The sequence below is a fragment of the Cimex lectularius genome, unplaced genomic scaffold, assembly GCF_000648675.2.
Source record: "Cimex lectularius strain Harlan isolate CLEC.00 unplaced genomic scaffold, Clec_2.1 scaffold214, whole genome shotgun sequence".
Lineage (NCBI taxonomy): Eukaryota > Metazoa > Arthropoda > Insecta > Hemiptera > Cimicidae > Cimex > Cimex lectularius.
Window position 1 is genome coordinate 708,156 of NW_019392963.1, and position 7,703 is coordinate 715,858.

A 7,703-nucleotide genomic window follows, 5' to 3' on the forward strand; every position below is an offset into this window, starting at 1 on the left:
TAGATAGATAGATAGAGATAGAGTGAAAGTAATGATTTAGAGGGAAAAATAGTGAGAACAGAGAAATAGGAAGATAGAAAAAAGAACGCGAGTGAGAAGAGAGAGATCGTGTGAGGTAGAGTGAGAAAATGAGAAAGAGGGAAAAATGAGAGAAAAGTGTGAGATGGGAAAAAATAACAATAAAAGGGAGTGAGAGAGAGATTGAGAGCGAACTATAGAGATAGAACGATTGATAGGCATAGAAAGTATGACGGACTATGTCGTGTTACTGACAAACCAAACAAAATTAAGACTTACTTCTTCTTTCCCCGTCCGACGAATTAAAAAATAAAGACTTTGATTACAATGGATAAAAAAAGGACTTTAATTAAAATATAAAAAAAGAACAACAACAAAAGAATGGCGGCTCTGTCGTGCTTCAGCACATTATTTTTAAACATAGAAATAAATAACCAAACGCATTCAATAATAAAAACAACCAAAAAGGCTCATTGGCGTTGAAAAAAAAAGTATGACGCGAAGTCTTAGAAAAGGGGACCGCGGTAGCCGAGTGGTTAGCATGAGAGACTCTCACGCCGCCGTCGTGGGTTCGATTCCCACCGTCGCCTCTGGCCCTTTTTTCCCGATAACCCCCAATTTGAACAACATATATAAGAAATTCGTCATGGCTAATATGCAAAGATCATAAAGCCAATAAAAAAAAAGTCTTAGAAAACGATAGTTTGAGAAAGTGATGAATCCAAGTTAATGGCTCAAGTCCGCAAATTTCTTTCAATAAAGAATAACGTCCGACCTCAGGAAACATAAGAGAGTCTGCTGTGGTTCTATCCATCTCCGACGCGTTCGGCGCTTCAACCAATCAGCGAAATATGGTCATTGTTGATGCTCTGGCATTATAAATATTTCCCCCTTTGGGGGAAAAAAAGAAAAAAAACCCGTACTATCCCGAGTACATGTTTAAAATTGAACGTAGTGTATCAGTTGTGGTCGTTGCTGTTTCACTTGATAGTGCCTGTCTTTTCCATGGTCATATGGTCGGTGATACGTGAGTGATGCGCGTCGCTGCGAGAAGGTGAAGACTGGGCGAGTTCCTGGAGTTGAGCAAGTAAGTGCATTTCTGTAATTCATTAATCAATGAATATTATTGAAGTAACTTCTTGTAACTTAAGAAGTTCTTGGTTCTTGAAAGTGAATTTTAAATAATACAGCTCGCCCTATTTATTTTTCTGTTATTTTACAATCTTTTCCTTATTATATTTTTTAAATACCTATTCGTGCTACCTATTTGGTGTTTTTTTACTGCGAATAATTAATATTTTGAAAAATGATTTTAAGAGTTTCGTTACTAATAAACAATTATACTAAAAATAAAGGTCTCTGCGATAAGGGATATGAATGTTTATTTACATTTAACGGATTGCAATTTTAATCCTCAACAACGTGTCACCGTCCTGTATGTCGAACTTTCAAACCCAAGTGGAAATTACTTGTTTTGAACCGTTATTAATACATTATATTATGATTAGAATATTAAAATTATACGAGAAGATAAAAATATGGCTTAATTTCTTTAATACATATATTTGATGTACTTTGTTTATAGTTGATTGTAATGCAATATATTCCTTATGTTTTTTTTAAATTTGCTTTGATTTGGATTTAAGTTGCGATATGCGGGCATGAATTAATGTTTTGGGGTTGTGGATTCCTTGAATTAAGTACGAAATTTTGTTAAATATATTAACTACTTTATAGGGTCCAGTGAATTTTGCGCAGAGGGAAGCCTGAATATTTTTGTCTTTATTAGATAAAATATATTTTTTGTAGAAGACGGTGTAACCGATATTTGGACTGCAAAGGTTTGTATGATTTTTTAAAGATTTCATTCTAATTTTATTTGCTTTTAGGAGATTCGAATAAGTTTGTTTTAAAAGTTCATCTATTTCCGTTTGCGTTAGGTGTTCCACATTCTTTTCTATGTTTAATTTTAGTGTTAGTGCATGTTGTAAATCCCTTCCCAAAAATACTTTTGAAGGGGCCGTTTTGGGAAGAGTTTAGAGAAGCAATGAATGAGAACAAATTATTTTCCCACTTTTTTTTGAGTCTGAACGAAAAGATCGTATGGCCTTTTTAATACCCCAGAGATACCTTTCTGCTAAATTGGATTGTGGATAGTTCCCAATATTGGCAATACAGGTTATGCCTAGGGAAAACAAGAAATCTTTATACTCTTTAAATCGAAAAAAGGATTGTCTGTCCGATATTAGAAGAGAATAGAAATGCTTTTTATTTCTTTTCCTAAAAATAACAACATACAAATATGAACTGTACAAAAACCATATACACATTTAAAATATCATCTGTCTGCAGAAGTTGGCACGCATAATATGTATAAGAGTTATAAATATTATATTNATCGTGCCAACGTTTCGATCTTTATTGAGATCATCTTCAGGGCCCAAAGTGTTTGTCTTCTGTGTAATTGTGCCATTCTTGCGTGTCGTGTTGAGAGTGCCCACTTTGAGCCCTGAAGATGATCTCAATAAAGATCGTAACGTTGGCACGATAAAGAAAAAGTTTTTCTGAAACCTACTTCACACAAGACCGCAACTGACGATTTCTGAATAATTATCGATTAACGGTCACTAATCACCACGCATTAACACTTTGTGTAACAATTTACATAGTAAAAAACGAGAATAAATAAATAAACAGATGAATAAATAAATAAAATATATTAATTTAATAATTAAATTCTTGAGTCAATTGATTTCTATATTTTAATGCATGTATTACATAATTGTGTAGTTCATACCAATTTCATCCATTTAAATATTCCAGAAATGTATTCCAATTTAATTCGAATGCGTGTAAAAATGTCTTTCTGTACTTCCGCAGAAATGGGCAGATACATACAAAATGGAAGACAGTTTAATCTGCTAACATATTGCAGAGAGAACACTTATGCCTCTCCTCCCTTCTAGTGTACGAACAATTTAAATTTAACATTTCACTCCTAGTTTTCATTATTATAGACATAAAACGCCTTCGTGAACTGTCTTTTAGATACGTATTTTCCCCTAAGTCGGTGTTGATAACTTTGTATAATGAATGAAAACGCGTGCGCTCTCTCCTCTAAATGAGACCCTGTCTGAACTCTAGAATTAAATCTTCTAGAAAGTTATTTACATTTATGCTATTTTTTTGTTGATATAATTTTATGATAACATATCTCATTTTTATACATTGGTTAACTAACGAATCATACCCAAATATTTTTTTGACATTATCTCTTTTATTAATTTCTTCCTAAGGCGTTGACTTGAACATTGAAGGGCTCTTTGAATATAAGTAATATGCAGGGAAAACAGTAAAAATGAACAAAGGCAATCTATCAGTTTTGAGATAAAGTACATAATCTGGACAACTCTTGGGCATGTAGAACAATTTTTAGTAGTGTCTCTTGGCACTTTCGACTTCTTCATATTGTTGATAGCCCCAGATCTGTGCTGCATAGCATAAAATTGCTCGCGATACAAAATAAAAAAACCTTATATTTTACTGTAAAAGGCATATCATCTTTGTTTATGAAGGAGTTCCATACAGTCCCTAGGTCTAGTTTACAGGTTCTATTTTTTTTCTTTTAAATGTTTTCAAAATGAAGTCTGACGGGTCACCGTAAAGCCCAAATACTTATAGTCTGCCACAATGATTACATTTTTGCCGTCATATTTCCAACGTTCTTGCTTAGCAAGTTTGGCTCCTTTTTTAAAGACCATTATTACTGATTTTCTTAAATTAACTGTCATGTTCCACGATTGACAGTAGGTGTACACTTTGTCTAACATTCTTTGTAGTGCAAGTGCATTATCGTCAAAAATAACAATGTCGTCCGCATATAATAAGCATCTTATATTTTCGGTCCCAATCCAGACACCGCCTTCGATAAAGTTATAAAAATCTTCAAGAAATAATGAGAACAGGAATGGGGATAAAACACATCCTTGTTTGACACCATTTTTTGTTTGAAAAAGTTGCTGCTTCCTTGTTTAGTCCATATAGCTGATTGAGTGTTTTCATAATACTTTTTAATTATTTCGATTATTTTAGTCAATAAACCTAAGACATTCAAGTTATAATAAATCGCATTTCTAACTGGGGAGTCAAAAGCTGATTTAAAGTCAATGAAAAAGCAATATAGTTTGCTGCGTTTTCTTTGTGCTTTAATTTTAACAATATTTAATAAATTTCCAATATTATCAATTGGTACCATATCCTTTTCTGAATCCAGCTTGAAATTGATTAAGAATATGTTCAGACTCCACCCATATCTTTAATCTCTCCTATGTAAGATTTATTAAAATTTTAGATATTGTATTTGACAGAGAAATGGCCTATAATTTTCAACACAATTAGATTCTCCTTTTTTGTACAATGGAAAAATTAATGATGTTCTTTGTATATTAGTATCAATACAGTAGCAACCTGAAAGAATACAAACAAATCCGTAAACAAGCGAGGATAAATTATTTCTCAGTATTAACTAAAAAATTAGCAGGCTTAAAAGATTCTAACGAATTCTGGACAATAGTGAATAAGAAGCCAGAATTTAGAAGTATGTATTCTGTTTTCACAACATATGTTTATTCACTGGTTTTTCGTCGTTCGGTTTGACGTCTAGGTTGAATAATTAAATATGAAAATTTTTTTATAGGTTGTCTTTTATCCGCTTTAAATTCTCTGTTGGAAAATCGATTACATCTCTCACATGACAGTCATTTTACGTTTTATGGGGAGTTTGAGGGGGAAAGAGATCATTTAAGAAGGGCTTAATTAACAAAGTAGAATTTGAACAATGATTATCGTGAAGGACCAATTTTGTTTCTCCTGAAAGAGCTTAACTTTTATTAAGGCGACGTCGGACCATTTTAAAGTGTTCATAACTGAGCGGCAGAACGAATTTTTTTCTCTAGTTCAATGTCAATTGCTACAAATTTCAAGGGCTTGTTTTATTTTATTGTTTATATTATTGCACAAAATAGTGAATCCATCTTTTTGTAACGTGCTTTGCTTTTGTCTATGCGTTATAAAAGGTAAACATAGTATAATGCTGAACATTAAATTCATGGAATTCAAAATTAATAATCTCTTGAAACAGACGTGACGTACAATTGCATTACATACATCGCGAAAACAATTGTAAAAAAAACTGTACTTAAGACGACGTGGGACCATTTTAAAGTGTTCGTAACTGAGCGGCAGAACGAATTTTTTTCTCTAGTTCAATGTCAATTGCTACAAATTTCAAGGGCTTGTTTTATTTTATTGTTTGTATTATTGCACAAAATTGAGAATCCATCTTTTTGTAACGTGCTTTGCTTTTGTCTATGCGTTATAAAAGGTAAACATAGTATAATGCTGAACATTAAATTCATGGAATTCAAAATTAATAATCTCCTGACACAGACGTGACGTACAATTGCATTACATACATCGCGAAAACAGAAATTGATATGGAAAAATAATATATTTGTACAAATAAAACTTCAATTATTTCCTATAGTGATTTTCTTTATTATAACAACTTAACCTTATGTCTCCCTAATGCGCAACTATGACCGTACATGACACCAGAATTTTATTTGTGTAATTATTTATGCAGATTAGCTTATGCACATTTCCCATCCTCACAGATGAAACGAATGATTACATCGTATGTGGTTTCCATTACGTGGGATAATGAACTGTCGGATCAAACGAAATTCTGAATTGACCGAGCGATTATTTTGACATGAGATACTATGATTTTCTTAAATAACTCTTGAATCAATACTCGTTCGGCTGCTCTCCGGTGAATGGATTAATTGATTCTGTAAAAGCCGAGATAATGATGGATTACCCAGTATGTTTATCACAATATTCATCGTGATACCATGCTCTGACCTGATGAAAGTTGAAAATCAATACGACAGCAGTTGAAAAAGATATTTTTAATATAGTTGATAGATGACAATTTCTGTTTAAACTACAGTAATCTAATTTCATTTAGTTTAATTTCATTTTTAATTAATTTTATCTTCTTTTATGTTTTACTTTTATAATACCAGAGCATCAACGATGACCATATTTCGCTGATTGGTTGAAGCGCCGAACACGTCGGGATTGGATAGGACGGCAGTCTCTCTTAGATAAATTCTGAGGTCGGACGTTCATTCTTGCTTGTCCTTACAAGTGAATAAATAGTTTCTCTCCACTATGAGCGATCGAGATTTGGAACAGATTTTAAACATTTTAGATAATTGGGAGGAGGTCAAAACTGAAGTTGAAGATGAGGAAGAAAAGGTATGGAATGAAATTAAGGAAGGAGTAAATTTTATTGGAAAAATGCCCAAGTCTGGTAAAAGTCACAAAAAATAAAAATCCCGGAATTTTCTTTTATGCCAAAAATTGTACAGAAGAGGATAACGCCATTAATGTCTATCCAAAGAACTCCTGTGCCAACCAATCCAAAACGAAAATTGAAAGAGGAAAACAGACATTCAATACGGATTATAAAACTGCAATAACGTTAAAGAAGTGCAATACTGATGAGCCGATGAGCAGTAACCAAAATTTTGGATCAGATCTTAGGATCAAACTTCAATATTTCTTTAAATAAAAACGACATAGCAGAAGAATGCGTGAAGGGCAAGAAAGAAGATGTTTATAGTATTGAAGACGATAAGAAGATAAAAGCATCTGGCAATTTGACTGTCACATCTTTGAAAAGAACTACTTCACAAAGCCTTACTAATATTAATGAAGTCCCAAACAAAAAAGTAAGAAAAGACTTAAGTTTATCTTCAGACTAATTGAACAATAACAATGAAGATCCTGAAAAACCACTTATAAAAAAGTATTATTCTCGGTCGTATTAAATTTAAGACATTTCAGTCATTATTTAATACATAAGCCATTCACGTTGCTTACAGATTGCTCTGGTTTGGCAGTGTTTTTAAAGGGAGACAGATCAAAAATGATGATTAACCCTGCAATAAACTGGATTTCTGAACTGGATTCTTTTAAATTTGATGTCAAAAATGTAAAGGGACGGAATAATAATATTGCTGATTACCTATATTGGGAGCAATTGTTTCGCAAATACGCGAGGGACACCAGAAACTAGGCTACTTGCTGGACGATAAAGGAGTACTTATGTATAAGCCAGCTAACATGAGAAGTCCCAAAATTGCACTGCCAACATCCTGTCAAGAAATGATCTTTCAGTATTTTCACAAATCTCCGATGGGAGCACATCTGGGATTCAAGAAGACATTCAGCCAGATAAAGAAATATTTTATATATCCCAAGATGAGAAGAGATGTCAGGACACGGGTCGCAAATTGCATCTCATGTGCCAAATTCAAACCGGAACGGCCAACAGGGACGTCCAGCTTATGGAGATCGTCAACCTCAAAACCATAATGGTTTTTTAAATCTATTCACTGAGCAAAAGTCGTCCAAGAGAACAACAGGATGTGTACCTCGGCATAAAGCTCATGAATACCAACCTAGAGCCTATCTCGAAGAAGAAGAAAAAGAAGAAGAGAATGAAAGGCTACACTGAAGCCAACATCCTTTGATGTCCTGAGTTATCTTCAAAGAGACACTTGACAAAGAAGAAGAGTGCATGAGTCTATGACACCTATATATATATATATATA

General features: G+C 33.2%; 1 long non-coding RNA gene across 1 annotated transcript in view; it reads left to right on the forward strand.

Moving 5' to 3' along the window:
- The first annotated feature begins 956 nt into the window (after nucleotides 1-956).
- Nucleotides 957-7,703, forward strand: part of LOC106671083 — a 12,464-nt gene continuing 5,717 nt past the window's right edge. Inside the window, exons 1-2 of the long non-coding RNA XR_002910779.1 lie at nucleotides 957-1,105; nucleotides 1,756-1,859. This is a non-coding gene — a long non-coding RNA (uncharacterized LOC106671083). The remainder of the gene's footprint in view (nucleotides 1,106-1,755; nucleotides 1,860-7,703) is intronic.